Source organism: Lineus longissimus, chromosome 16, assembly GCF_910592395.1.
Source record: "Lineus longissimus chromosome 16, tnLinLong1.2, whole genome shotgun sequence".
Taxonomy (NCBI): domain Eukaryota; kingdom Metazoa; phylum Nemertea; class Pilidiophora; order Heteronemertea; family Lineidae; genus Lineus; species Lineus longissimus.
The window spans coordinates 10,319,207-10,326,502 of record NC_088323.1 but is presented as its reverse complement, the minus strand read 5'-3'; the positions used below and the strand labels follow the sequence as shown (position 1 = coordinate 10,326,502).

The 7,296-nt window shown below is 42.8% G+C and overlaps 1 long non-coding RNA gene across 1 annotated transcript; it reads right to left on the bottom strand.

Annotated features, from left to right (window-relative positions):
- Positions 1–3,477: 3,477 nt before the first annotated feature.
- On the bottom strand, positions 3,478–5,871 carry LOC135500663 (uncharacterized). The gene is made up of 3 exons (XR_010449499.1): positions 5,717–5,871; positions 4,828–4,893; positions 3,478–4,407 (listed from the first exon to the last, which is right to left on the bottom strand). It is a non-coding gene; the product is annotated as an uncharacterized LOC135500663 (long non-coding RNA).
- Between the last annotated feature and the right edge of the window lie 1,425 nt (positions 5,872–7,296).

The window sequence follows — 7,296 nt, the reverse complement described above, 5'->3', positions numbered from 1 at the left end:
GAGACGCCTAACTAAACTGTCTCTCAATTCTCTGCTCAGGTATAAATGCAACCAAATAAAACTCAATTCACATTGATTGAACATATTGAACACTAATATTAACTAAATCTTGACCTTAACTTGTCTCAACCAGATAATCTCTAGAAACCTGTCCAATGTTGTTTACTCTACTAGTACTGCAGGTTGTACGCAATCCCATGTTCACTGAAAATGAGTCCCATGAACTCTAATTCAGCCATTCTGAGTTTGATTTTCTCCTCGTTAAGCGTTAAACCCTTTTCAGCCAGTTTCTTTAACACTTTAAACAGTCTCCGATCGTGTTCTTCCGTATCGCGACCATGTACAACTAGGTCATCATGGATGTTTTCGCACCCCTCACATTCTTCTACAACTTGTTGAATGATGTGTTGGAATTTTTCAGGAGCCGAACTTATCCCAAACATCAAACGCTTATATCGAAATAAACCAACGTGTGTACAAAATGTTGTGATTTCACGCGACTTTTCATCTAGCTCAATTTGGTGAAAAGCGGATTTCAAGTCTAGTTTACTAAACACACGACTACCGTTCATCCTGTCTAAAATCTCGTCGACAGTTGGAATTGGGTGACGCTCACGGATAACAGCTTTGTTCGCCTGCCTCATATCAACACATAACCTGATGTCATCACCTTTTTTTGGAATAATCACCACTGGACTAACCCAAGGGGTTGGACCCTCAACTGACTCGACTATATCATCTTTGGCAAGTGACTTTTTAAAGTCACTTGCCAAAGATGATATAGTCGAGTATCACGATCCACGATGTTAGCAGTTGATCCCAAATCGATCAGCATTCTAACGTTGACTCCACCGATGTCTGCATCGACCATACCACTATTCAGGCTGCAACCTTTCCTCCCTATCAAGAATGCGTACTCGTCATCTTCATTTGAAGCGTTGACCAGGTTAACTTTTCCTTATTTCGAATCTCTGCCCTTCTTTGTCGGATTAACTTTTCCCTGTTAAGGATCTCTGCCCTTCTTCATCCGTCCTTGTTTCGTCTTACAAACGCTGGAAAAGTGTCCAACTAGATTGCACTTGTTGCACGTGGCGCTCTTTGCCGGACATGACGGGTCCTTACTGAGGTGTCCATCACGTCGTCCACAACGGTAACAAGCTAATGTCTTTTTCTCTTTTACGTCACAGGCATTTTTCACACGATTGACTTCACCGGACACCGACTTGGCTTCAATTTGCTTCATTTGCAAATCGACAGCTTCCATTGCTCTAGCTAATTCTAAAACTCTGTCTAGTGTCAGTTCAGTCCCTTTTTGTAAGAGTTTCCTACGTAGACCTTATGATTTACATGCGTCGACAAATTGATCTCGGATTTGTTCCTTTTTCGCCTCCTCATCCCCGAATTCGCAATTTAGGGCTTGCTTTTTCAGTCGTGAGACAAACTGGGCAACCGTTTCATCCTCCTGTTTTAACTGTCGAAACACATGTCTCTCGTAAGCTACATTCAACCTCGGTAAAAAATACCCATCCAGTTTTCGAATGGCAGCTTTGTACACGTCATCCTCTTCACCTTCAAACCCAGCGACAAATGGCACAGCTGGCACCGTCTCGTACAGATCTTGTACCTCCATACCAGCAGAGTGTAACAGAAGTGCCTTCTTCTGAGCAGCCAGGGTGACACCTTTTCCCACAGCATAGTACTCAAATGCTTTCTTCCAACGTTTCCACCGGGGCTCTACATTGGCCAATTCACCAGTGCAGTCCAATTTAGGAAGTGGGGCCACTTCTAACGCTACCGCCATTTTCTGCTTTTAGGCTTAGGTTTGCAAAAATTAATACATCTATGGGTTCACTAGATACTCGTCGCCATATTTGTACTGTCTTAGCTACCGGTGACGGTAGGATTAACTTGATATTAACGGATTAAAACAGAATTGAATCCAACAATCTATCAGTCTTTATTTTCATGTTCCGCTAACTACACAAGTACCACGGGTCTCAATATACAGGGTGTTATACAAAACACTACAACCATGGTCTGTATAATGGACCCAAAGCATAAAGAAAGGCCACTGCTTTAAGTTCAGACATGCTCTACTCAGCTAGGCCTAAATGTACCTCCAAGTTGTCCTTATGTCCTAGGTTTTGTCATTCGTCTTTTAATTAGAAGTTGTCTTCATGTCCCCGGTTTGAATGTATTGAGCATGTCATCAAACGCACACATTCATAAGGCCTCATCCCAGAGACCAGATGGAGTTTCATCGGCAAATTGTGTCAACATGGCCTGTATAATGCACACAAAGCTTTAGAAAGGCCACTCCTTTAGCTTCAGACATGCTTTAGTCAGCAAGGCTCACTGCCTGCATTCTATGATCACACTTCAACTCTTGTACAGTAACCCCTTTGTATAAACTTCACACAAAACTGCTTTCGTCTACATGTACCTCGAAGTTGTCTTCATTTCCCCGGTTTGAATATATCGAGCATGTCACCACATGCATAGTCATTCATAAGGTCTAGTCCCTGGGACCAGATGGAGTGTCATCGGTAAATTGTGTCACAATGGACTGTTCAATGCAACCGAAGCTTTGGAAAGGCCACTTCTCTAGCTTCAGACATCCTTTACTCCGCTAAGCTACGTGTACCTCAAAGTTGTCCTCATGTCCCCGGTTTGAATGTATCGAGCATGTTATCACACACACACAGAGTCATTCATTAGTCCTCAATCCTGGGACTTGATGAAGTGTCATCATTAAATTGCGTCACCATGGTCTGTTTAATGGACCTAAGGCATAAAGAAAGGCCACTGCCTAAGTTCAGACATGCTCTACTCAGCTAGGCCTAAATGTACCTCGAAGTTGTCCTTATGTCCCAGGTTTTGATGTATTGGAGCATGTCACCACATGCGTATTTATTCCATAAGGGTTTACCCGCTGGACCAGCTATAGACTATCATTGCTATATTCTCTTATCATGGTCCATATAAATGGAACTGAACGAAACTGGAGTAGCCTATGAAGCCAGAATGCTGTGATCAGTTAGGCCTTCCCATAGCATGCTATAGGCCCTAGTGTCCCAGTATTGATTTATGTCAAAGTTTCAGTATAGATATGGTACGCGACCGCGGGCACAGGCTTCATTAACACTTTCAGCGCCATCTGACGTAATTTTACGTCTTGCAAGTTCACACGGTTGAGCCATCCGACGTAATATTACGTCGCGTTTTTAAATTTCCCGCTTTGTCTTCGAGGCGACTAGCAGCGCAGTATAGGGGAAAACAATTTAACTATACAGCGCTTGAAGTGATAGTATGATGTTCAGCCAATGTGCTATTTATAGCCAAGATTGTCTGCATTCGAATAGGCGCAATGGCGGGTCGAAGATTGATGACGGGGGCAGATGTAGCCGAGAGTATGCCAAAAAGTGGGTATTCGGAAAGACACCAGATATTACTGTTCTATGTGTGGGGTACCATTGTGCAAAATCCAGAAGTATTAGGGTAGCAGGAAGGGTTGGGCGTTTGTGGTTTCTGAGTCTGAGGGGGTTGGTGTCTGTTGACTGTGCTTTAAGAGAGACTAGGCATGGCGCCAGTCTCTCTTAAAGCACAGTCAACAGGCATTTGGTCTCAGTATTTGGGTTTTGATTGCCATGACTGTACCCCTGTAAAAGTCAGAGGAGGAGAAGTTTGGAATGATGAAAGCATTGAAGAAGAAGAAATGTTATTATATATTGAGGAAAGCAAAATTTATTATGAGACTAGAAGGCAGTGTCCTGACTTGATTATTTTGAAAATGGCAGTCTGAACACATTAAAAGGTGGAACATGGCATTTTATCGACTTTGAAGTGTTCCGCAGTTAAAGGGAGACTATAGGCAGCAGCTAGGTAGGCAAGATAAAGTCATACAAATTTGCCAATAGGGGTCAGTCATATCTCTAGGCATGGCGCCAGTCTCTCTTAAAGCACAGTCAACAGGCATTTGGTCTTAGTATTTGGGTACAGAATCAAGGCAGAATCAAGGCAGCTCAGAGAGCAATGATTGAACGATGCTGTGGACAAGTCCAAGGATACTGCATCAGTCACGAGCAACTTCTCATCAGAAAGCGTCACCACCAGCATATTCAATGTTCAGTTCCAACCTGTACCAGTCCAATGCACGCCTGTCATGGTCAGCAGTGGTCAGCTTAGCGCGATATGGAACATTCTTCCGAAACTCAAGCGAGGGAAGTCTGCTCATTAGCCTATCTCGCGCACTGCTCCTTCTTGTCAAACATCGTAGTGAAATCGTGGTACAGTGGGGCGTCCTCGAGGATTGCAGCTGGTCGGACAGACGTGAGGTGGAATGTGGGCGGCTGCACTTCTTCGTTGATGTGCGATGGCAGATAGCACAGTTGTTGCATTGCATGACAGCTGAAAGTGAATGTGATATCATAGAACTGAGGCATTTGCAATGAGACTATAGGTGAAGTAGAAGCAAGGAGTGAAATGGGCCATCTTCCAGTGACTAATATACAGAGTAAGGGCACTGGGTGTTGTTAGATTCAGCATTGAATGTATTCCTCGTACAAGCGTGAATAGTGTGGACATACAGTGAGAGGTGAGAGACCCCTATTGACTACTTCTTGTAACTTTATCTTGGATATTATATTAAATAAATTAAAATTAGTATTGAACTTCTAGCCATGGATTATGAAGAAATTGAAGTTGTAGGCGTGGAATATGAAAAATTATTCAACGTTGAAAGACATTATTCCATGAGGCTTTGCCGTGATCGCAAAGGACGCGACGCGATTGGTTCACATGCTAATGAGGTATGATAATGATAATTACCTCTATAATGCTACTTGGATAGCGACTGTGTCGTTGATTGCAACAGTGGTCTATGTCAATGTGTGCCTGTAATGTCAATGAAGTATGATGAGGTGATGACGATAGTGCAATTGACTAGGTGGCGCATTTTAGAATCAGCAGTGAGCACTGTGTGTAACATGGTGGAGGCAGCGGAGATAATAACTGTGTCGAAAGTATTGTTATAGGGCCTTCCCTAGGCCCATGGGGTTAAATTTACAATCCACGATTGAAAAGACGTAGTTTGATCGCATTCAACTATAGGCCTAAATCCATTGAACAGTTGTGTTCCTTGGCTTTAGTCAACCGATGACCTTTTGTTGGGCCATGATCGGGGATTGTAAACTGTAAATGTATTATGGACTGGGAGACGGGGGAAACACAAGTGAAATAGACCAAAACAAGTGATTTTGGGGCTTTGGTTTAGACGCATGCCCCACATGCGCCATGCGGGATTATGCGGGATTATACAGTTCATGTGAACTTGTTGACATCTACATGATCTAGTGCCGTTATTGGTCATGGTACATGGTAGGCCTAATCATCATGGCAATATGTTTCAGGAAAAGCTCGGAGTAAAATGAACTGCCGATGAATAATGATGTTGTTCATGTTTACCATGTTTACCATACATAGCCAAAGGGTATGCACAGTGCACTTTCTGCACGTCGTCATGGTCATGTACGTGATACCTTGCATATTTTGTTTTTTGAATGCGCATGCTTTTTGGGCAAAATCACTTGTACCAACACTAATGAATAATGTCTTCTTATCCCTATGACTCCATACACAGTGAGGGCATTGTCCCATTCTCATCAAATGGTAACTTATTGTACCGTATTAGGGTGGAAGTTGGGGAGCAGATACCTACCGCTGCACGCCTGTCATAATCAGCAGTGATGAGCTTAGCGCGATATGGAACATTCTTCAGAAACTCAAGCGAGGGAAGTCTGCTCATTAGCATATCTCGCGCACTGCTCCTTATTGTCAAACATCGTAGTGAAATCGTAATGGAAAACGTCTGGCTTTGCGCCAGACGTTGAGACTAATAAGTGAAGAACTAGTAGGTAAAGAACTTCTACTTGCGCGAGACTGCTCTGATAAAATTATCATTGCAGAGACTACGGTGACGTACACATATATTTTTTACAATCAAAAATGCCCTCAAAAGACGACATGGAATGATTATTTTATTGATATTTCCTACTATATACCTTCCAATTATCACTTTATACAAATAGATCGGCGTTAGGTCGCATGCTTTTCTTTCCTGGTGACACTATAAAGCAAAATAGTTGCAACCCCGTAAATGCGCTATAAGTCCAATAATAAGTGACGGTGACCCGTTATAAATGTTTCGCCAGCTTCGCTTTTTTGCCGCTACGCGGCGCGTTGGGCCCTTGCGTCAAGTGCTTTGCTGACTATCATTCCAAATTAGCATTGTAAAGAGATCTAACAAAGAAGAACCAACACAGAAAATTTCATGTAATTATCTTTATTCCTTCTATTGTTTTCATAATTTTGAAAAAGGGTAAAAAGGGGCGTAACCTTGGCCCCTGGGGGAAGTACGCTAAATATGGCTGGGCGCTGAAAGTGTTAAGAAATCACATCATTTATTTCATTCCTCTGCAGTTCCACTGCTCTAATCAGATATATTCTTCTTTGCACAATCTTTCGTCTTTTAATTCGAAGTTGTCTTCATGTCCCCGGTTTGAATGTATCGAGCATGTCACCACATGCACAGTCATTCATAAGGTCTAGTCCCTGGGACCAGATGGAGTTTCATCGGTAAATTGTGTCAACATGGCCTGTATAATGCACACAAGGCTTTAGAAAGGCCACTCCTTTAGCTTCAGACATGCTCTACTCAGCTAGGCTTACATGTACCTCGAAGTTGTCTTCATTTCCCCGGTTTGAATATATCGAGCATGTCACCACACGCACAGTCATTCATAAGGTCTAGTCCCTGGAACCAGATTGTCATCGGTAAATTGTGTCACAATGGACTGTTTAATGCAACCGAAGCTTTAGAAAGGCCACTCCTCTAGCTTCAGCTACCGTTACTCAGCTGGGCTACGTGTACCTCAAAGTTGTCCTCATGTCCCCGGTTTGCATGTATCGAGCATGTTATCACACACACACACAGTAATTCATTAGTCCTCAATCCTGGGACTTGATGAAGTGTCATCATTAAATTGCGTCACCATGGTCTGTATAATTGACCCAAAGCATAAAGAAAGGCCACTGCTTGAACTTCAGACATGCTCTACTCAGTTAGGCCTAAATGTACCTCGAAGTTGTCCTAATGTCCAAGGTTTTGATGTATTCAAGCATGTCACCACATGCATATTCATTTTATAAGAGTTTACCCAATGGACCAGCTACAGACTATCATTGCTATATTCTCTTATCATGGCCCATATAATGGAACTGAACGAAACTGGGGTAGCC